Here is a 23,682-nt window from a genome sequence, read left to right as displayed (position 1 = left end):
TGCCTCCCAAAATTTTAAAGAAAGAAAAACTTATATATGTACAAAATAAGGGTTGATATGATGAAGGGATGGAATATGACTGTAAAGATGAAAATTATAAAAAGTTTTATGAAAGGAATTGATAAGATAATAAGTTGTTTGAAAAAAGAAAGAAGAGGATTTTTAAAAAAAAGAAAGAAAAAAAAAAGGGAGAGAATGTGATCAGGCAGGAGACTAGAACAAAGCTATACACTAGAGATTTAGGGTATATTTTGATCTGTTAGAAGAAACTGTATCTCACAATTTTAAAGAGAGAACAACTTATATATATATGTCAAAAATAAGGGTAACTAGTATGAAGGGATAGAATATGACTCTAAAAATGAAAAATAAAAATGTTTTTTTAAAAAAGGGATTGATAAGATGTTGGTTGAAAAAGGGAAAAAGAAAAATTAAAAAAAAATTAACTTTGAAAGACTAAGGAATCATGGTAAAAAAGCCATGAATTCTATGTGCAGTATTCCCCTAGCACTGGAGTTCTGCGATTCTCATTGATTGGTAAACTTGGTCTTGGCTGGCTGGATATATTCTTACAGGGCATACACCTATAACTTCACAAAAAACAAGAAAGCTGGCATTGCTGTATTAATAAAAGACAAACTAGGCTTTTGGTCAAAAAATATCATTAAGGATACAAAGGATTCAATAAGTGATGATAAGTAAAGAATCAAATATATGGAATATAAAAAACAATTCTGAACTTGAATGAATATTACCTCAAATGACCTAAACTGAAAATGAATAGAGGGGCACCTGGGTGGCTCAGTTGGTTAAGCATCTGCCTTCAGCTCAGGTCATGATCTCAGGGTCCTGAGATCAAGCCCTAAGTCAGGATCCCTGCTCAGTGGGGAGCCTGCTTCTCCCTCTCCCCGCCCCACTGCTTGTGCTCTCTCTCTCTCTCTCTAATCAATGAGTAAAATCTTAAAAAAGAAGAAAGAAAATGAATTGAAGCTAAGGAGAAACTGCCAAATTGAACATGCCTCTTTCAGTAATTAATAGATAAGGTAAGCAAAGATAATTAGTAATAGTATGGATGATGTGAACAACACAGTGAGTTTAATATAATGAGTGCGTGTAGAATCCTATATCACTTGTTAGGAATACATATTTTACAGAACACCTGGGTTATTCATATAAAAATTGACTGTGCACTAAACCTTAGAAAAACTGTCAGCAAATTTCAAAGTCTTGATATTAGAGAGACCACATTCTGAAATCAAAGTTGATTAAGTTAGAAATCAATTATAAACATATAACTAGGTTGCTAGCCATTAAAAAGTAGGTAAAATCAGATTTACAGCCTGTCCTAAACAACTATAACACCTGGAAATTATACATATATATATATATATATTTAAAGATTTTATTTATTTATGTGGGAGAGAGAAACATGAGAGAGGGGAGGGTCAGAGGGAGAAACAGACTCCCTGCTGAGCAGGAAGCCCAATATGGGACTCAATCCTGGGACTGGAGGACCATGAGCTGAGCTGAAGGCAGTCTCTTAACCATCTGCTCCACCCAGGCACCCAGGAAAAATATATTTTAAAAACAACCACTTTCAAGCATTGGAAAGCAACCAATGCAGGCTTGTAATGCTGGAAATACAGAGGTGCACAGGATGAACCAAAATTCACCCAGGCTTGCATCCTGGGGGCATACTTCCAGGCCATGATTCATGGAAAATGAGCCCAAGAAGGAAGCAGTGGTTTTGCTGGTGGAAGAAACAAAGAGTTCAAAGTACTAAGGTGACAGATTTGGGGGACAGTTTGACAGAGGGTGGGCCACAGAGAAGGAGCTGCAAAATGTGAGTGGAAACTCATCTTATGTCCTTGGATGGTTATAGCTATGTGAGAACATAGGAGAAATCATCCGCTGGGAGGCCAAGAACTAAGTGAAAGTTCTGAAGAGCATACATTTCTGGGAAGACATTAGAATTCAAGCTTTGAGTGGAGAGATTTGGAAGGAAGTATATCCCAGACCTTCAGAAAACCCAAAAAGACCACACCTTGTGAGAAAGGATAACACATTAGGAGTAAGGGCTATGCCTTAGGAATAGACACAGAACTACATTTAAAATCTTCTTTTAAATTTGAGTATAGTGATACAATGTTACATTAGCTTCAGTCACTTAGTGATTTGACAAGTTTATACATTATGCTATGTTCACCACCAGTGTAGGTACCATCTGCCCCATTACATTGCTGTTATGATATCACTGACTGTATTCCTTATCCTGTGCCTTTTATTTGCATGACATTCATTCTATGACTGTAGGCCTGTAATTCCCATTTCCCTTCACCCTTTTTGACCATTCCCTCACACCCTCCCCTCTGGCAAGCATCAGTTTGTGTTCTGTATTTATAGTTCTCATTCTGCTTTTTCTTTGTTTATTCTTTTTTTTTTAAGATTCCATTTATAAGAGGAATCATATGGGATTTGTCTTCTCAGTCCAACCTATTTCATTTAAGCATAATGCCCTGATCATAAAGCACTGGCCTGGAGAAAAGAGTGGAAAAACTCAGTGAGACTGTCAACACCAAACGATATTTGAAGTGTCTTAGACTGATAGGATGTAGATAATCTACCAGCAATTTATCTACCTGTCAGAACAAAACCCAGACTCCTTAGAAGGGGATAGCATAATCCCCAGCTTTTATAATGTTCATCTACAATGTCCAGCATTCAATTACTAGACACTTAGATACTTAAATAAGCAGGAAAAGGAATTAATAATCAAAAGATAATTCTTTCAGTAAGGACACCAAAATGATGTAGATTTTTGAAATAATAGATGAGGCTCTAATATAACTATTATTACTATGTTAAAGAAAAAAGATTAAAAAACTGGACCAAAAATGGATGAAAAAGGAGTATTTCAACAAAGAATTGGAATTTATAAATAAATCAAATGAGCATTACAGAACTAAAAATATAATATCCTAAGTAAGAACTCATTCAATAGGCTTAACAGCAGACTGGATGCAGCAGAAGATAGTATCAGTAAACAGGAAGGCAGGCTTATTGAATATATCCAAAAGTAAGCAAAAAGAGAAAGCAAACAAATAAAAAAGTAGGACAGAGTATGCAAAAGATACAGTGAGGTATGATCTAAAGATGTAACATATGTGTAATTGGAGTCCTAGAAGGAGAGGCAGGAAAAATGGAGGAGAAGAAAATTTGAAGAAATAATGGTTGGAAAATTTCTAAAATCTCATAAAAAGTCCAGAGAACACAAAAAGTCCTGAAAATAGGATAAGAAGAAGAGTGTAAGCAGCAAGTTTCTAGTGTAGTTTTTCATGTGACAAATACTCAATGTCCTTCAATTAGTGCTCTGCAATGCACCCATACAAAGGAGTTCAGACATGGAATATCTGTCCCAAAATGTTCTCCATGAATCCCCCAACCAAAAGGATTTTATGTTGAATTTTTCCTATAAGCCAATCCAGCTCCTGCCAGAGTGACACAAGCTCTATCTATACTTTCTCTTTTATCTAATCCTATGGCTCTGCATTACCATTTAAATGTCAATGACTCCTAGGTGTATCTCTCTAGTTGTACTCCCTTCAGTGATTAATAGAATTTTTTCCAACTGAATAAAATACTTTCATTTGGATGCTGAAGAATGATCCATAATTAGTGTGTCCAAAGCATCATTAATGACAGTTCAACTCTAAAACTCCCCACATTAGTAAACTGGCACAGTTACTCAAAACAAAAATCTAGAAACTACCCTTGATTTCTTTCTTTACTTCATCCACTACATTCATTCCATTAGCATTTTTTGTTAAGTTCTACATAATCTTCAAATTCATTCATTTCTGTCTATTTCCACCACTAGCCCATAGTCCATACCACTATCCTCTCTGCCTGGACTACTAAAATATCTTCTTAGTTTGCCTTCCTGCTTTAACTCTTGTTTCCCCATAGCCATAATATTTTGCCAATACCGCAGTATGAGTAATGTTTTTGGAATTAAAAAAAATCAGATCATGACACTCTTCGGTTTAAATTTTCTACAGTTTAAGATTTAAATTTTTATTATACTTGGGATAAGATTCCTTAGCCAGGCCTCTGAGACCCTGTGTCATCAGGCACCTGCTTTTTCTTCAGCCTCAACCCTCATCCTTCTCTCTTTGTCATTATAATGACTCCAGCTACCACTTTCTTTCTATTCCTTGGAGCAATTGGGCCGTCAAGCTGTCTCTGATGGCTGGCTCCTGGCGGTCTTTCAGATGCCAGTTCGAGTATGGAGACCTCACAGATGCCTTTGCAGAACAGTCTCTCTCTTTCACAACCCTGTTTTATGTTTATTTATGCGTTTACTTGTTTATTGCCTGCCTTCCTCATTAGTAAGTTTCATGAGGCAGGAAATGTTTTTCTTCCCAGAGACTAGAATTGTGCCTGCATGTAGTATGTGCTCAATTATCCGTGGAACAAATGAAGAGACATACAGAAGTGTTGACGTCCAAAGCAGTCTTGTTTTCAGAGTTCCATGCTAGGGACATCAAGCACACATGTACTGGTTTGCTGTCAGGTACATTCCACACTTGACTTTTCCTCTGTATTGCAAGGAATACATTTCCATGCTTTGTCAAGTTCTGGCTTCCCAGCAGTTTAACCAACAGGGGGTCCAGGAGAAGTTTGGGTTTGAGAGGAGTAAAGTGGCCAGAATGTTCCTTCCCCATTCTTCCTGTTTTGAGTGGCATCTCTAACAGTAGCTACACTACCCTATGGCTCTAGCTGTGGAGTCTGGACCAAGGGGGTCTGAGCTCCCTCTGGGCAGTCCCTCCTCTTATTTTATCTCTTGGCACCAATATACCCCCAGATCCTGTCTGCGCTCAGTGAACGCCATTTCCCCAGGTCCTTCAGTCCTTCAGTCTTGAGCTGGTACAACTTCTTGGTCTTCACTGGTCCCCTGTCTCCTATTTGTTTCTTCAGCTATGTAACCAGTTCCTAGGACTAAATATTACCTGCAGTGGTTTCTATTTTTTTGCATGGACTTATCCTGATCCAAGCACATATTTTCCAAAATGCTGTCATTGCTAAGAACACTTTGGAGCTCCTCTTATATAACAGTTATCATATCATGTTTTATGAACGAACCATCCAAAACAACAGTCTGATTAATTTGATTCACTGTACAAGCCTAGAAGTCACTTTGACTATTACCAAATACCTAAATGATATTTAAATTTTTAAAAACCTACTATTTCCATATGTACTTAAGTTTCTGGATGAAATTATAAAAGGAACATTTACTTTTTATAAGAAATGACTATATTGTTGGCATAACCATATCCTTCTAAACATATCTATGTATTCTGTGTCCCTCTCTTTCATTCATTCTCTCTCTCTCCTTGCCCCTACACAGTGCTACTTTTGTGGAGGCAATCTCTGAATGTCAATATGAAGTTTTTTTTTCAAGTTATGTCATATGGGGGAGCTTTACAAAATCTTATTTTGTAGTACATATATCAGTGAAATTTAATGTTTAAATTGCATAATAACATTTATTTATTTATTATTTGTATTTTATATCAATTGACCAATATAACAAGAGTTTTGAGTGCATCAGAATCTCTTTTCTAGGGGCGCCTGGGTGGATCAGATGGTTAAGCATCTGCCTTCAGCTCAGATCATGATCCCAGGGTCTGGGTTCGAGCCCCACGTTGGGCTCCAAGCTCAGTGGGGAGTCTGCTTCTCCTTCTTCCTCTGCCTCTCCCCCTGCTTGTACACTCTCTCTCTCTCTCTCTCAAATGAATAAATAAAATCTTAAAAAAAAAAGAATCTCTTTTCTGATCTTTCTTACTTCTGAAGCTTCCATAAGACTAGTCACAGTCAACACCACTGATAAAATGCTGGGAGAGAGAAAAAGAGAGAGAAAAAGTGGATTTAATCTTGAGGATTAATTATATTTTAAATATATTGAATTTGTGATACTGTGTAGCTAAATAACATGTCTAAGATACCTAACCCTGCTTGATTCTGTCTCCAAGGAGAGTGGCTAGGGACTTAAATGCTCCCTCCTATGCAAGTAACGTGACCACATGACTACTTAGAGATCTTATCTTTTGACTAGGCCATAGAGTATGTCCAGTATAAGAAGGAGGAACCTAGATATTAATATCAGACAACATAAAATACAGGACAGAAAGAACCACATTAATGTTAATAAGTTAAACTTACAAGGAAAACATAACATTTTTAAAAATTTTATTATGTTGTGTTAGTCACCATACAATACATCATTAGTTTTTGATGTGGTGATCCACGATCCATTGTTTTCCTATAACACCCAGTGCTCCATGCAGTACGTACCCTCCTTAATACCCATCACTGGGCTAACCAATCCCCCCTCGCCCCCCTCTAAAACCCTGTTTGTTTCTCAGAGTCCATAGTCTCTCATGGTTCATCTCTCCCTCCAATTTCCACCCCTTCATTTTTCCCATCCTTCTCCTAATGTCCTCCATGCTATTCTTTGTTCCACAAATAAGTGAAACCATATGATAACTGAATTTCTCTCCTTGACTTATTTCACTTAGCATAATCTCCTCCAGTCCCATCCATGTTGATGTAAAAGTTCAGCATTCAACCTTTCCGATAGCTGAGTAATATTCCCTTGTATATATGGACCACATCTTCTTTATCCATTCATCTGTTGAAGGGCATCTCAGCTCTTTCCACAGTTTGGCTATTGCGGACATTGCTGCTATGAACATTGGGGTGCATATGGCCCTTTTTTTCACTACATCTGTGACTTTGGGGTAAATACCCAGAAGTGCAATTGCTGGGTCATAGGGTAGCTCTATTTTTAAATTTTTAAGGAATCTCCACACTGTTTTCCAAAGTGGCTGTACCAACTTGCATTCCCACCAACAGTGTAAAAGGGTTCCCCTTTCTCCACAACCTCTCCAACATCTGTTGTTTCTTTCCCTGTCCATTTTTGCCATTCTAACTGGTGTAAGGTGGTATTTGAATTTCCCTGATGGCTAATGATGTTGAACATTTTTTCATGTGCTTGTTAGCCATTTGTATGTCTTCTTCAGAGAAGTGTCTTTTCATATCTTCTGCCCATTTTGTGACTTGATTATTTGTTTTTTGGGTGTTGAGTTTGAGACGTTCTTTATAGATCTTGGATACCAGCCCTTTATCTGTAGTGTCATTTGCAAATATCTTCTCCTATTCTGCGGGTTGCCTCTTTGTTTTGTTGACTGTATCCTTTCCTGTTTATTTTTAATAAACAAGAAATATTTTTTTATCTTGATGAAGTCCCAAAATTTCATTTTTGCTTTTGTTTCACTAGCCTTTGGAGATGTATCTTGAAAGAAGTTGCTGTGGCCAATGTCAAAGAGGTTACTGCCTATGTTCTCCCCTAGGATTTTGATGGATTCCTGTCTCACATTGAGGTCTTTCATCCATTTTGAGTTTATCTTTGTGTATGGTGTTAGAGAATGGTCGAGTTTCATTCTTCTGCATGTGGCTGTCCAATTTTCCCAGCACCATTTATTGAAGAGACTGTCTTTTTTCCGTTGCATGTTTTTTCCTGCTTTGTCGAAGATTATTTGACCATAGAGTTGAGGGTCCATATCTGGGTTCTCTATTCTGTTCCATTGGTCTATATGTCTGTTTTTTTGCCAGTACCATGCTGTCTTGGTGATCACAGCTTTGTAATATAGCTTGAAATCGGGCAACGTGATGCCCTCAGCTTTGTTTTTCTTTTTCAGCATTTCCTTGGCGATTCAGGGTCTTTTCTGATTCCATACAAATTTTAGGATTGTTTGTTCCAGCACTTTGAAAAATGTCATTGGAATTTTGATCGGGGTGGCATTGAAGGTATAGATTGCTCTGGGTAGCATAGGCATTTTAACAATGTTTATTCTTCTGATCCATGAGCATGGAATATTTTTCCATCTTTTTGTGTCTTTTTCAATTTCCTTCATGAGTGTTCTGTAGTTCCTAGAGTATAGATCCTTTACCTCTTTGGTTAGGTTTATTCTGAGGTATCTTATGGTTTTTGGTGCTATTGTAAATGGAATCATTTCTCTCTCTTTCTACAGTTGCGTTGTTGGTGTATAAGAAAGCAACTGATTTCTGTGCATTGATTTTGTATCCTGCCACATTACTGAATTGCTGTATGAGTTCTAGCAATTTGGGGATGGAGTCTTTTGGGTTTTCCACATAAAGTATCATGTCATCTGCGAAAAGAGAGAGTTTGACTTCTTCTTTGCCAATTTGAATACCTTTTATTTCTTTTTGTTGTCTGATTGCTGTTGCTAAGACTTCTAGTACTATGTTGAATGATAGTAGTGAGAGTGGGCATCCTTGATGTGTTCCTGATATTAAGGGAGAGGCTCTCAGCTGTTCCCCTTTGAGGATGATATTCACTGTGGGTTTTTCATAGATGGATTTTATGAACTTGAGGAATGTTCCCTCTATCCCTATACTCTGAGGAGTTTTAATCAGGAAAGGTTGTTGTATTTTGTCAAATGCTTTTTCTGCTTTTTCAATTGAGAGGACCATATGGTTCTTCTCCCTCTTATTAATGTGTTCTATCACATTGATTGATTTGCGAATGTTGAACCACCCTTGCATCCCAGGGATAAATACAACTTGGTCGTGGTGGGTGATCCTTTTAATGTATTGTTGGGTCTTATTAGCTAGGATTTTGTCGAGGGTTTTGCAATCCATATTCATCAGGGATATCGGTCTGAAATTCTCCTTTTTGATGGGGTCTTTGCCTGGTTTGAGGATTAAGGTAATGCTGGCCTCAATGAATGAGTCCAGAAGCTTTCCTTCTGTTTCTATTTTTTGAAACAGCTTCAGGAGAATAGGTATTATTTCTTCTTTGAAAGTTTGGTAGAATTCCCCAGGGAATCCATCAGGCCCTGGACTCTTATTTTTTGGGAGGTGTTTGATCACTGCTTCCATCCTGTTACTGGTTATTGGCCTATTCAGGTTGTCAATTTCTTCCTGTTTCAGTCGTGGCAGCTTATAGGTTTCCAGGAAGGCCTCCATTTCATCTAGATTGCTCAGCTTATTGGCATATAGTTGTTGATAATAATTTCTAACAATTGTTTCTATTTCCTTGGTGTTAGTCGTGATCTCTCCCCTTTCATTCATAATTTTATTAATTTGGGTCCTTTTTCTTTTCTTTTGGATATGTCTGGCCAGTGGTTTATCGATCTTATTAATTCTTTCAAAGAACAAACTTCTAGTTTCATTGATCTGATCTACTCTTTTTCTGGTTTCTAATTCATTGATCTCTGCTCTAATCTTTTTTTTTTTCTCTTCTAATGCATGGCTTAGGCATCATTTGTTGCTTTTTCTCTAGTTCTATAAGGTGTAGAGTTAGTTGGTGTATTTGGGATTTTTTTTATTTTTTTGAGTGAGACTTGGATGGCTATGTATTTCCTCCTTAGGACCACCTTTGCAGTATCCCATAGGTTTTGGACTGATGTGTTTTCATTCTCATCGATTTCCATGAATTGTTTCAGTTCTTTGATTTCCTGGTTGACCCAAAGATTCTTGAGCAGAGTGGTCTTAATTTCCAAGTGTTTAAATTTCTGCCAAATTTTTTCTTGTGATTGAGTTCCAGTTTTAAAGCATTGTGGTCTCAGAATATGCAGGGAATAATTTCAGTCTTTTGGTATCAGTTGAGACCTGATTTGTGACCCAGTAAGTGGTCTATTCTGGAGAAAGTTCCATGTGTGTGAGAAGAATGAATATTCTGTTGTTTTAGGGTGGAATGTTCTGTCTATATCTATGAGGTCCATCTCGTCCAGTGTGTCATTCAAAGCTCTTGTTTCTTTGTTGATTTTCTGCTTAGATGATCTTTCCATTGCTAAGAGTGGAGTATTGAGGTCTCCTACAATTGACGTTTTGTTATCAACATGACTCTTTATTTTGGTGAACAGTTGGCTTATGTAGATGGCTGCTCCCATGTTGGGGGCATAGATATTTACAATTGTTAGATGTTCTTGTTGGATAGACCCTTTAAGAATGATATAGTGTCCTTCTGTGTCTCTAACTACAGACTTTAGTTTAAAATCTAATTTCTCTGATATAAGAATTGCTACACCAGCTTTCTTTTGAGGTCTGTTGGCATGGAAGATGGATCTCCATCCCTTCACTTTCAGTCTGGATGTATCTTTAGGTTCAAAATGAGTCTCTTGTAGACAGCATATGGATGGGTCCTGTCTTTTTATCCAATCTGCAACCCTGTGCCATTTTATGGGAGCATTTAGGCCATTCACGTTGAGAGTGATTATTGAAAGATATGAATTAATTGTCATCATGTTGCCTGTGAAGACGTTGTTTTTATAGATTGTCCCTGTAAATTTCTGTTGTATATCACTCTTGGGGTCTTCCTCCTTTTATAGAACCCCCCTTAATATTTCTTGCAGGGCCGGCTTAGTGGTCACATATTCTTTCAGTTTCTGCTGGTCTTGGAAGCTCTGCATCTCTCCATCCATTCTAAATGACAGCCTTGTTGGATAAAGTATTCTTGGCTGCATGTTCTCCTCATTTAGTACCCTGAATATGTCTTGCTAGGCCTTTCTGGCTTGTCAGGTCTCTGTACATAGGTCTGATGTTATTCTGATATTCCTCCCTCTATACATAAGGAATCTCTTCCCCCTAACTGCTCTTAAGATGGTTTCCTTGGTTCTAAGATTTGTAAGTTTTACTATTACATGCCGGGGTATTGACCTGTTCTCCTTGATCTAGGGAGGGGTTTTCTCTGCCTCTAGGACACAAATGTTTGTTTCATTCCCCAGATTAGGGAAGTTCTCAGCTACGATTTGCTTAAATACATCTTCTAGTCCTCTCTCTCTCTCCACCTCCTCCGGGATTCCAATAATTCTGACATTGGAATGCTTCATGGTGTCACTTATTTCTCTGATTCTATTTTCATGGATTCTGAGTTGTTTTTCCCTGGCCTCCTCTTTTCCCTTTTTATCTATTAAATTGTCTTCCAAGTCGCTTATTCGTTCTTCTGCCTCACTTACCCTAGCTGTTAGATTATCTAGATTGGATTGGATCTCATTGATAGCATTTTTAAGTTCTGCCAATTCAGCTTTCATTTCTGCCCTTAGAGACTCTATGTTGCCATTAATTGATTTCTCCATTCTAGCCATTGTCTTCACAATTGCTAGCCTGAATTCCATCTCTGACATTTTGGTTATATCTGCATCCATTTGTAAATCTGTGGCATAAGTCATAATCTCTGAGTCTTTTCTATTTTGGGGGTTCCTCCTCCTAGTCATTCTGTTAATGGGTGGTTGAGGGAATGTATAGAGTCCAAATTATTGACCAGAACCCAAGCAAGATGCATCTGTTTTCTAGGGACCTTAGGGTTGCTGGCCTCTTGTTTTCCCAGTCTGTCTTCTGGGGGAGGGGCCTGCCGTGCTGTTACTCAGGCAACCCTGTTTAGGCAGAGTTGCCTTGCCCCCTGTGGCGGGGGATGGGCTCAGTGGGAACCAGTTTTTGGGGGCTTTTGTTCTCTGGCAGCTGTCCTTGGTGGCTTTCCACATCTCTTCTGAGAGTCAGAGCAGAAGAGACGGTTTCCAACCCTCTGCCTCAGAACAGAGGGATCACTGTCTGTTCTTCAGGGAGCTCTCCAGGCCACACTGTCTCTGTTTTTGTCTGTGCAGCTATAAACTGCAGTATCCTGGGTTGTGTGCCCCTCTGTAGTGCTCCCAGTCCTCCCTCCAGGTCAGGGCACGTCTCTGCCCTTTGTGCTTCTAAAACTGCCAGCCGCTCCCAGTCTGCATGCGGACCCGGACTTCGCTGCTCCAGGTTTCCATCCCAGGGGCTGCCCTAAAGTCCTTTCCCACCACTACCGGTCTGTGAGCCTGTGCCCTGTCCCCAGCGTGGGAGGCTGTCGCTCACTGGTGGTGTCAGATCCCCATGGCCTGGCTCCCTCCCGCTGCCATTTATCCTCAGATATCTGCCCGTGGAATCAGAAAACATAACTTATAAATAACAATGAATAGCAATGCATCAAAAATATAGAAGTAATATCCATGAAACAAAGTACAGAAGCAAAAGGAACAGAAAGAAACATACTTCTGGCAAGGGAATTTAATTCACCTCTCACATAATACAGCAAGTTGACTGTAAATAAATAAGAATATAAAATACTAAAACAACATGATTAGTAAGATATGTCTGATCACCTTTTATTAAAGTCTGTATTTTTACATTGGAGAAAATTTTTTTTCAAAAACTCGAGGAACATTCACATTTACCCTCTATTAAGTCACAGAAACAAATTTCAATATGTACCAAAAAGGACAAAAAGGAAGAAAGAAGAAAAAGTTCAGACAACACTTAATCTACTTTTTACATTTTAATCATGATGGTATTAATAAATAATTATTTAGGTAAGTAGTAAATTTTCTTCAAATTCCAACTTGATATGTTTCACTCAAAATTAAAGGAAGCTTCTGGAGCAAAATTGTTTTACATAATACTTGTACATTCCTTAAATGTTATTCATAATATAACTATGCAAGTCCATTTAAATTGGGTAAAGAGTAGGAGACAAAAAGTCGATCGTACATTATATGTTTTATGAGACTATTTTGGCAATCCTCTGGATGCAAGTAAGCTCTATTTTAATTTTAATTTTTTTAAAGATTTTAAAGATTTATCTATTTTAGAGATAGAGCACACCACAGTGGGGGGAAGGGTAAAGGGACAGAGAGAATCCTCAAGCAGACCCCCAGCTAAGCAGTGGAGCCACACGGGGCTTGATCCCTGGACCCTGAAATCATGACCAGAACCAAAATTAAGAGTCAGCTGCTTAACTGATTGAGCTACCCTCAATTTAATTATTTTTTTATTAAGATACAATTGACAAATAAAATTTTAAGGTATTTAAAATACAATATGATAATTTGATATACATATGCATTGTGCAAGGACATCACCACATCAATTCAACACCTCCATCATCTCTTTTACCTTTTTTTCTCTGTGTGAAAACATTTGAGTTCTACTTTCTTAGCAAGTTCAATTATAAATTACAGTGTTATCAATATGGTCATCATGTTATACCTTACATCTTCAGATATTAGTCATCTTATAATTGAAAATTTGTATCTTTTACCGAAACTCCTTATTTCTCCACCTCCCAGGCCTCTGCTTGCAAGAGTTCAACTTTTTTTTTTCTTTTAAGTTCCACAGTAAGTGTAACTATACAGTGTTCGTCCTTTATGTCTGACTCATTTCACTGGGCACAACACCTTCCATGTTATCACAAATGGCAAGATTTCCTTATTTCTTAAAGCTGAATAGTATTCCACATTTTCTGTATTCATTTATCCATTAATGGACTCTTAAAGTTATTTTCCTTCCTTGGCTATTGCAAATAATGCTGCCCTGAACATATGAGTACATCTCTCTCTTCAAGATAGTGGTTTTCTCTCCTTTGGATATGTACCCAGAACTGGGATTTCTGGATCATATTGAAATTCCATTTTTAATTTCTTGAGGAACCTCCATACTGTTTACCATAAACCAATTACTGTAGTTGTAGTCATTTTGTTGTTTTGTTTTGTTTTGTTTTAGAGAAAGAGCACAAGCAGGGGGAGAAGCAGAGGGAGAGGGAAAAACAGACTCCCTGCTGAGGAGGGAGCCTGACATGGGCCCCGACCCCCGGACCCTGAGATCATGACCCAAGCTGAAGGCAGCCTCTTAACAAAATGAGCCACCCATCTGCCCCAGTTGTAGTTATTTTTAATAGATTTTTCTTTTAACCTTCACACTAGAGTTAAAACCATTTACCCATCACCATTACAATATTAGAGTATTCTGAATTTAACTATATATTTACCTATCTCAGTGTGATTTATACTTTCATAATATGTTTTTCTGTTACTAGAAAGTGTCCTATCATTTCAGTGTGAAGAACTGCCTTTAACAGTTTTTGTAAAACCAGTCTACTGCTGATGAATTCTTTCATCTTTTTTTTTTTTAACTAGAAAACTATCTGTCCTTCAATTCTAAAGGACAACTTTGCTAGGTTGAGCATTCTTGGTTGGCAGGGGTTTTTTTGTTTTTTGTTTTTTTGTTTCCTTTCAGCACTTTGAATATGTCACCCCACTTTCTTCTGGTCTGCAAAGTTTCTACTAAAAAATCTTTTTATAGTCTATGGACATTCCCTTGTTTGTAAAAATTGTTTTTCTCTTGCTGCTTTTAAGATTCCTTGCCTTTAATTTTTGACAATTTAATTATAATGTGTTTTGGTGTGGGTGTCTTAATTCATTTTGTTTACAACTTTCTGGAATTTCTTTATCTGGATGTCTATTTCTTTTCCCAGGTTAGAAAAATTTTCTGTCATTATTTCTTTGAATAAGCTTTCTGCTCTTTCTCTCTCTCCACCTTCTGGAACCCCTATAATGTGTATATTGGACCACTTCATAGTATCCCTTTATCTTTATTCTTTTCTAATCTTTTTTCTTTTTGCTCCTTTAGTTGGATGAATTCTACTACCCTGTCTTCAAGTTTGCTGATCCTTTCTTCACTTGATCTAGTTTGGTATTTAACCTCTATGTTGCATTTTTCAGTTTAATTATTGTATTTGTTAGCTCTGTAATTTCTGTTTGGTATTTTTTAATATTTTCTATCTCTTTGTTGAAATTCTCACTTTGTTCATGCATTGTTCACACTCTGGGCTGTCTGCATGGCCTCTCCTGGAATAGCCAAGGATAAGGCAGAAAGCATTTGTTCAGAGGTCAAAGAGTACCCCTGTTCCTAGGAAACTAGTTATCTTCCAAACTAGCAGTTCATTAGTTCCTCAGTGCCTTTGTAAACCTACCCTAATGTCCTTGCTTGCTAATTTATGCATGATTAGTTATGTTTATTCCTGAATTAAAAGCTCCTGACCTTCTTGCTCTCCTTGAAACTCATGTTTTTATACATAAAGTGAAGCCATAAAGCAATAAGATTTTTATTGAGTTTATGTGAATAACTATATTGACATGAAATGTAAGGAGACTCAATAAAATAAGTGAATTCTGTGGAAGGTGAGAATCAGATATCAATTAAAAGTATTTAATTTCAGTTTACCAAAGTAAAGTCTACAAAATTGTTATGGATCACAATTAGATTAAAGTCATCAACGAGTGGTATGCAAGTGAATGTTTAACAACCAACTCTCTGGTAAACATGAACAAAACACTGATTTGTAAGATTTGCCAGTTTCTGAAGTACAAATATTCCTATCATTGATGATTTCAGCTACAAATACGATCCTACTGAACATGAATTGGGAAGAGATGGGCAGTAGTAGCCCATTATACAGTTTTCCCTGTACTGATACAATAGCCATACCCTCCAAGGCATGGATTATAGTAAGACATAAAAAAAAAAAAAAGGAAGCGATTCATTTCTAAGTATCTATTACCTTCATTTATAACATAGTTTATTTAACTGTACATTTATGTAATGTAACTTTTAGTAATGTCAGTTTTTAACAGCTGATCAAATATTCCTAAAATGTTAACAGCTGATTTCAGTACACCACTCTATCTACCTTGTCATCAAATTATCCAACCTCTGGGAACTTATCCTACCTGTACACATGTACAATGACATGTAAACACACTTGCAGTATTGTTTCTGAAAGAAGGAGATGAAAACAATCTAAGTTTCTATTTGTGAAGGACTTGTTACATAAGCCCTGGTATATCCACAAAATGTAATGCTCTGAAGAAATTAAAACAATTTTTAAAAGAATAAGAAAACTGTATTGATATAGAAATATCTCCAGTGTGTATGCTACATGAAAAACAAATGGTTCAGAACAATGAATATTTTTTGTGTAAAAATGTAGAGAAAGCACTTTAATTATATTTGCATAAAGGGATACAAAAAAGAAAGAACACGGAGGAAACTCAAAAAGTAGTTTTCTTGTAACTGAAGGTTGCTGGAATGGTGGGGGGTGGGAAGGATGTGGTGGCTGGGTGATAGACATTGGGGAGGGTATCTGCTATGGTGAGCACTGTGAATTGTGTAAGACTGTTGAATCACAGACCTGTACCTCTGAAACAAATAATACATTATATGTTAAAAAAAAAAAAGAAGAAGATAGCAGGAGGGGAAGAATGAAGGGGGGGAAATCGGAGGGGGAGACGAACCATGAGAGACTATGGACTCTGAAAAACAAACTGCGGGTTCTAGAGGGGAGGAGAGTGGGGGGTGGGTTAGCCTGGTGATGGGTATTAAAGAGGGCATGTTCTGCGTGGAGCACTGGGTATTATGCACAAACAATGAATCATGGAACACTACATCACAAACTAATGATGTAATATATGGTGATTAACATAACATAATAAAATAAAATAAAAAGTAGTTTACTTGTATGAGGTAGGGATAGAATAGGGGAGATAAAGATAGGATGGGAAGGAGCAAAACTTCTCAATACCTTTGTAAACAGTTTGGATTTTTGGTTCATATTACTAAAACAAGTAACAATCTTTTTAAACCAATAAAAAATAATCTTTTTCTATATTAAACTATAAATGATATTTTCCTAATGTTTACCAACGAAACTTGATAAATTGTACTATATTTTTTAATTGTATTACTTTCACATGAGTGATATAATCCTGTTCATATCAATTACTTTTCTTCAAATAAACATATTTGCAGTATGACACTTATTCAGTGTCTTTCTTTGACTTTACTGTGGAACTGACTAGTCTTTCCTTCTACTTACTGTAGTTGTCTAAATATAACCCCTTTTTAGGGGAGTTTAACATACTAACATTGGTGAAATTTTTCATAATAATTTCCATTATGACCATTAGTCTCTGTTTCATAAAATATATTAACTAGCTCTTGCACAATAGACAACGAAGCCACAGTTCATACTTCAAAGTTAGAGCAAATACTTGACATTCTTCTCACTTTTTAATTTTACTCCCATGACTCATCTCTGCCTTCATTCAAACTAAGATTTTTGTGCATCCTGAGGAGGTGAAAAGATCATTGGGTGGGATTCAAAAGAATGATTCTATTTCTGGATCCTCCACTTACGAAATGATCATGGTTATGTGGCTTAAAACCTTGGAGCCTGTGTTTTAGTCATAAAATAGAGATAGGGTTACTCTGCCTATAAAGTACATGGAAATTATCATATCCAAATGAGATATTATCATATGAAATACTTTGACAAAATCAAAGGCTTGCACAAATTTATGCTACCGTATTGCCATCAGTATAAAGAGATGCTTTGATATATGGCAAAGATTTTGAAATCAGTAAAAAACAGTACCTTTGAAGTCAAACTGGGTTTCAGTTTTGCTGTATTGTTGCAAATTTTTATATGTGAATTCTATTTTTATTTGTTTTTATCTCTTTACCCAAAGTAATATTTTATAGTACCTAGTCCCTCTGCTGTTCAAATGTTTTTGTTTTCACTTTCTGTTAAACTGGGGTCGAGAGGAGGGAGAAGATGACGTCAGGACTAAAAGCAAAGAAAATTCACCTCTGTGTCACCTGATATATTATGGCAATTATCTCTTTCTTAGGGAGGAATATTCAAACATTCTGTACTTTTTTTTGTAGTTTGTAAAACTAAGCTTTGATCTTCTTTTCAAATATCCTTTGAGTGTAGTCCACAGCCTTTAATTTTAATGGCATATGCTGTAAAAATGCTAGAAATTAGAGCTCTTTTTCTTATAAAACGAAGGAGTCAGTCAGAGATGGTCAGGAGTTACTATGGCTTGTCCACTCAGGAGATTTTATTTCTAGACTCTCACTGCTGAGTAATTGTGAAATTTATTGCAAAACACGTGACATTGTTGGCAAGCATTGCCTTCAAATACAAAGCTTATTCTGAACCTAAACTCTTTGGAGTCATGAACTTCAAAATTCTATTAAGCTCAGTGAGTTTATTGATCTTAATAAATGTATACAATGCTACCTAAAATTCAAAGGAAACTACCAGCTTATTTTCTCCAGATTTATTATCCCTTGAGTTCTGTTACTTTGTTCATAATTTTGCTTTAAGGAGTAGGTAAGAAAAAGGGAAAGAAAATGCTATTAAAGTATTTAATATCACAGGTGATTTTAAATCAAATGTAACCACTGTCTCAAGTTAATGCTAACTTTCAAACACATGCTAAGATTCTATCAGCACCTTTTCTGGTCTCAAGCCCATCCATATGCTTTTGCTTCTTTATTATGAAATGTAACCTATAACCCACCATTATTCTTAATTCATTCAGTCAATATATGTTTTGTAGATGCCAGATACTATATTGGGAATATAGACAGTAATACCATTATGAATACTTATAAAATCAAAATATTTTCCACTCTTGGCATATAGAACAGTGAGTTTGGTGAGGTTGAGTGAGCCAGATGAGTAGGGAGGATGAGGGTTTGTGTTTGCGGCATGTACTGGCTACACTCTGGGGTGTCTGTTCAGCTTATCCTGAACCATTCAGGGGGAAGACAGAAAGTGGCTATTTCTGGGAGTAAAGAGTCCCTCAGTTCCTGGGAAACCAGTTATCTTTCAAACTAGCTGTCGGTCAATTCCTCAGTTGACAGGCTTTTATAAACCTGCCCTAAATGTCCTTGCTTGCTATGTTGTGCATCAGTAGTTATGATTATTTCTGAATTAAAAACTCATGACCTTCTTGCTCTCCCTTGAAACTCATGTTTTTATGCATAAAGTGAAATCATAAGAAAATTGTATGAACTATGAGCAATACAAATTATATGCTCATGTTTTTAAAATGGCTCTTCTGATTTAGCTCTCAGTAGTTGAAGATCTGAAGTGCCTCCAGCTGTACTCCAGATCAGTGTTTTCAAGTAAAGAGGGGGCAGTAAAGATGGAAGTGGAGAGGTACCTTCCTCTTCTCTAGACCCATTTGGGATGGACTGCATCAGAGATGAAGAGATGGTTCAGGAAATATCTATGAAAAGCATCCCCTGGGAGGATTCCCTTCTTATTATGTGTCTTCTAAGCCAAACGAGGGGCATACAAACACTGGGAAGAGAGCATAATTCCCAGAACAGCAGTCCTAGTAACAATTAATGTAAGGTGTTAATGTAAGGTGCTAGGGATCCATTGGTTTGACAGAAAACACACCAAACAAAGAGAAAAAGAGAAAAGAATCTCTTAAAATTCTAACATGTTTCTGCAAAAGGTTTTAGACAAATAAAATTATATGAGATATGATATTACTGGGAGTCACATGAAAATTTTCTAATTTCTACAAATAATTCACATAGTGTCTAATGAGCTGAGACATAATGTGACTTTGATATGTGTGATCCCATGGCCTGGCAGGGTTAGATCAGTTGGCCATGTCTCTCCACAATAGCCAGTGAGGACACCCCTTCTTCACTACCCAGTCTGGTCATGACCTACAGTGTGTGGAGTTGGAGTATGTTTTAACCTCAAAGGAAACACACACCATGCTGATGATTAAAAGGGAGAAGAAATCTCTTCTTGGGAGCCTTTGCATTGACTTTGTTTTGTGGCACTAATACATTGTTTTATCCATTCTAAGACAACTCAAAGGTGAGCCAAGAAATTCAAAGCTGGGCAAGACAATATCTCTTCAGTTAATTAGGGCATTAGGGAAGGCAGATTATCAAACACAAAAGTATAATGTTTTAAAATGAATTGAAAGAAAGTTACAACCAACTTCCTTCTCTATGACTGTGGGTCAAGCGTGACCAGGGTAACATATGAGTTGCTTCTGCCCAGCTCCCTCCTCGTAGCAGGGTGCGTATAATTAGCAAAGATCCTTGTGAATCAGGGAATGTGGGTCCTGAGAGTTACTGTAAACTTGGTAACTGAGAGAATTTATTTTTTTTGTTTTAATTTATTTAATTTATTTAATTTTGTTTTAATTCCAGTTAGTTAACATACAGTATCATAGTAGTTTCAGGTGTGCAATAGAGTGATTTAACACTTCCATACATCACCCAGTGCTTATCACAAGTGCCCTCCTAATAAAAGGATATTTATAAGGTGTGGAAAGAGCTGCAGGAAATCAGGAAAGATGAGTTGAGTACCTCAGTGAGAGAAGCAGGAGGGAGGGAGTTCTTCCATCTTTTGGCATGAAGGGCAAAAGGAAGGAAGAATTCTTGCAACTCTGAGAGGGCAGCTGTGTGGAGGGGGCTGCTATGCAGGAGCTGTGCCTTCACAGGGCAAACAGGCTGACAGAAGACATTGGTGGGAGAACCTTGGGACAAAAATAGGACTTCACTCTCCACCTACCCTCTGATCTCTTGCCAGGCTGCCTCCCATACCTGGACCAAACCAGTAATTTCTAGACACAGAGCAGGGTGAAGAAGACAGAGAGTGGATGTGTAGGGGTAAACAGAGATTATCCACATGGTTCTGGGGAAACAGGAAAGCTGGTCTTCTCCTGCCTCAGAGCTGGGTCCTTGACTCCTGAACATCACATAAGCTGACAGCCTGGGACCTTGTCAATACAGAGAGGACACCTCCCACACCACAGTGTGCACTGTTCTCTCACTTGGAGACTGGCCCAGTAGGGACCCTTTCTGTGCCCACAGTGAGATCCAAAGTGAGGAATGGCCTTGGGCAGGGCAGAAAGCAGGTATCTTTTCCACTAGCCAGCTGACGTAGTCCTCATCTCCAGAGTAAGAGTTCCTTCAACAGAGAACCCTAATTTCAAGTGGCTCTTCAGTCTTTCATTATGTTTTATTGTCTGTTCATTTCTGTTCTAATGCTCAAATAGAAAGCACACCTTTAATTATAGATAATGTCAGGCCCCCAGTGACTTTTTCTTTGTCAAGTATCTTATTTTACATTCTCTGTCATGTGGACATTGTTGATCACCTCTCCTTGAAATTCTCTCTTCTCTAGATTTCCCTGACTCTGTTTCTCTTTCTCCTCCTTCATTTATGCCTATTATCAGCCCTCTTTGTCAGATCCCTATCCCTATGGTGTGGTTTCTCATCATTGTCTCATCAGCTTGCCTTTCTTACCATCTTCACCCTGGTACCCTTATTCCTGTCCTTAGCTCTAACTGTTCTTCATCTCTCCAACACCAACTCTCCCCACATGTGACCTTGTATGTGATCCTATACCACATACACAAACAAATTCCTCATGGGTGCCTCAAACACAGCTTTGAAAAATCTGGGCTCACTACATTCTCCTCCAAGCTTGCTGTGACTTCTCCTATATTTCTTATTTCTTTTTTTAAAAGATTTTATTTATCTATTTGAGAGAGAGAGAATGAGAGATAGAGAGCACGAGAGGAAGAGGGTCAGACGGAGAAGCAGACTCCCTGCTGAGCAGGGACCCCCCAATGTGGGACTCAATCCCAGGACTCCAGGATCATGACCTGAGCTGAAGGCAGTCGCTTAACCAACTGAGCCGCCCAGGCGCCCAATATTTCTTATTTCTTAATGGTGCCGTCCTCCACTTGGTCACCGAAGCATAAGCCTAAAGTAATCCTAGGCTCTTCCTCCTCCCTAAATTCTATATTCATTTTAAAACTACAAGTTTTGCCAATTTAATTTCCTAAATGGTTCTCAAAACTATCATGTTCCCTACTTGCTCAGCAATTACCTTGCTTTAGGGTTGAATCATCTCTCACCTAGACTATTACAGTAGTTTTACTACTGTTTGGTTTTCAAATACACCCTCCGCAAACCCATCAACCACCACTGCCAACTTGCAATCTACTCATAACCCCTCAGTCTGTGTACTGTTGTCCTTGGGACTCTCCACTTATGTCTTCCTCCATGCTCCACCTGGCTCTCACCTCAGTACCATCAGTGCTGCTAACACTGGGAACATGCCACCATGTGCCATTTATTGCCTTTGTTGCCATAATTTCTCTCACTCCCCAACCGAGCCCCTGACATGGGACTGACACTGAATTTCAAATCTGTGGATTCAGTTCAATCAAGTGGTTCAGTGTAAGCAGTTTCAGGTTTAAGACTCAGCTCCGTGACCATGGGAAAATCCTCATTTTATCCCTCATTTATATAATACGCAGGTAAGTGTCACACTAAGGTGCCTTTTAGTGGTAATAGTACATAATGCTGATTCAGTATGGGACTTGTCACATCTGCTCTTGTCCCTTCCAATACAGTCTACAAAGTAAACATAAGTGATAGCTCAAAAATCCCAAATCTGAGCATATTATTCTCCTACCTGAGATTCTTCATGTCTCTTCATGTGTCTTAGGCTGAAATCCAAAACCTTCACCATATTATTTGTTAGGGATCCTTTTTTTTTTAAGGTTTCTTTACTTATAAGAGAGAGATTGAGAGACAGACAGACAGAGAGAGAGAGAGATTGAGCACAAGCAGGAGGGGCAGAGGGAGAGGGAGAGAGAGTTCCAAGCAGACTCTGTGCTGAGTGTGGAGCCCATAGGGCTCGATAACACAACCCCAAGATCATGACCTGAGTGGAAACCAAGAGTCAGGTACTCAAGTGACTGAGCCACCCAGGTGCTCCAGGGCTCAGTGTAATCTTGACCTTGACTGCCATTTTATCTTGTGCCACATTTCCCTTGGTCATCAGGCTCAGAAACCTCGGATTCCCATCAGTTCCATAAATGTTCTCCACTCCTGCTCATGCATGTTCTTCACATATGCTAGAATGTCTCTGCCTAGAATGTCCCTTTCTTCCTCTTCACCTGGAGAACTACCTGCAGTCTTTAAGTGTCAGCTTCAACACTCATTGGTCTTGAAGGACTTCCCTGATGCTTTTGTCATGAGGAAGTTTCCCTGACATCTGGTCTTCAGCACCCCCTAAACATGCGCAGGCTATACACTTGCAATAGCTCACAGGATGTCTTCACGACAAAGACATGAAGGGGACTTACATCTTTATTATGGCAATTTGCCAATAGCATTTTGAAGAAGGGAAGCCTTTTATTTACTTTGCACAAACTTGCTGCATTGGTCGTTGACCACCTTGTTTATTATTAAACAGTTTTCCTATAAAACACCAGTTAACTCGTTATTAATTATTCATAAAATTTCTTAAAATTAAGTTCTGTCTCTCACACTAGATTGCATAACCTGTTTGGGAAAAAACTGCCTTTTTACTCCCTCGAGTCCTGCCTTCTCACCTGCCACTTGGGGACATTCAGCAATAACTGATCAGTGATGGACCTGGGGCCTGCTGCATTCTGGCTCCTTTTAGGCTGCACTGGCCACGCCTGGCATCTTAAGCAGATGTAACTGCTGCCTTCAGCTTATACTTAGTGCAGGTTTATGTCTGTTTTTAGAGCCACAACAAAACCAGTTGATCACAGTTTACTGGCAGGGTCCATAGTCTATACAATAGAAATGCCAAAGCACCCACCACCCAAGACACTTTGTAGCATGAAGCAATAAGAATCATTGAAAACACATTTTTCAGCTTTAAAAGTACTTAGAGTTATAAGCATAGTTTTAGCACTGAGCAGAATGGCAGGTAGCGATAAAGTAAAGTTTAATAACATGTGCTTTATATCAGTGCATAATAGTGTACAGCATTTTAGCAGTTTATTTTTCCTCTCTATTTTATAGCTTTTCTCCAATATTCTGATAAAATCTCATACTCCTGACAACCTGACTCCACATAAGCGGACTTCCTCATTGTGTTCAGAGCACAAGCCAGGTTCCCCTGGCAACCGCAACTGC

The sequence above is a fragment of the Zalophus californianus genome, chromosome 4 (assembly GCF_009762305.2).
Source record: "Zalophus californianus isolate mZalCal1 chromosome 4, mZalCal1.pri.v2, whole genome shotgun sequence".
Classification (NCBI taxonomy): domain Eukaryota; kingdom Metazoa; phylum Chordata; class Mammalia; order Carnivora; family Otariidae; genus Zalophus; species Zalophus californianus.
Note: the sequence above shows the minus strand (reverse complement) of the source record.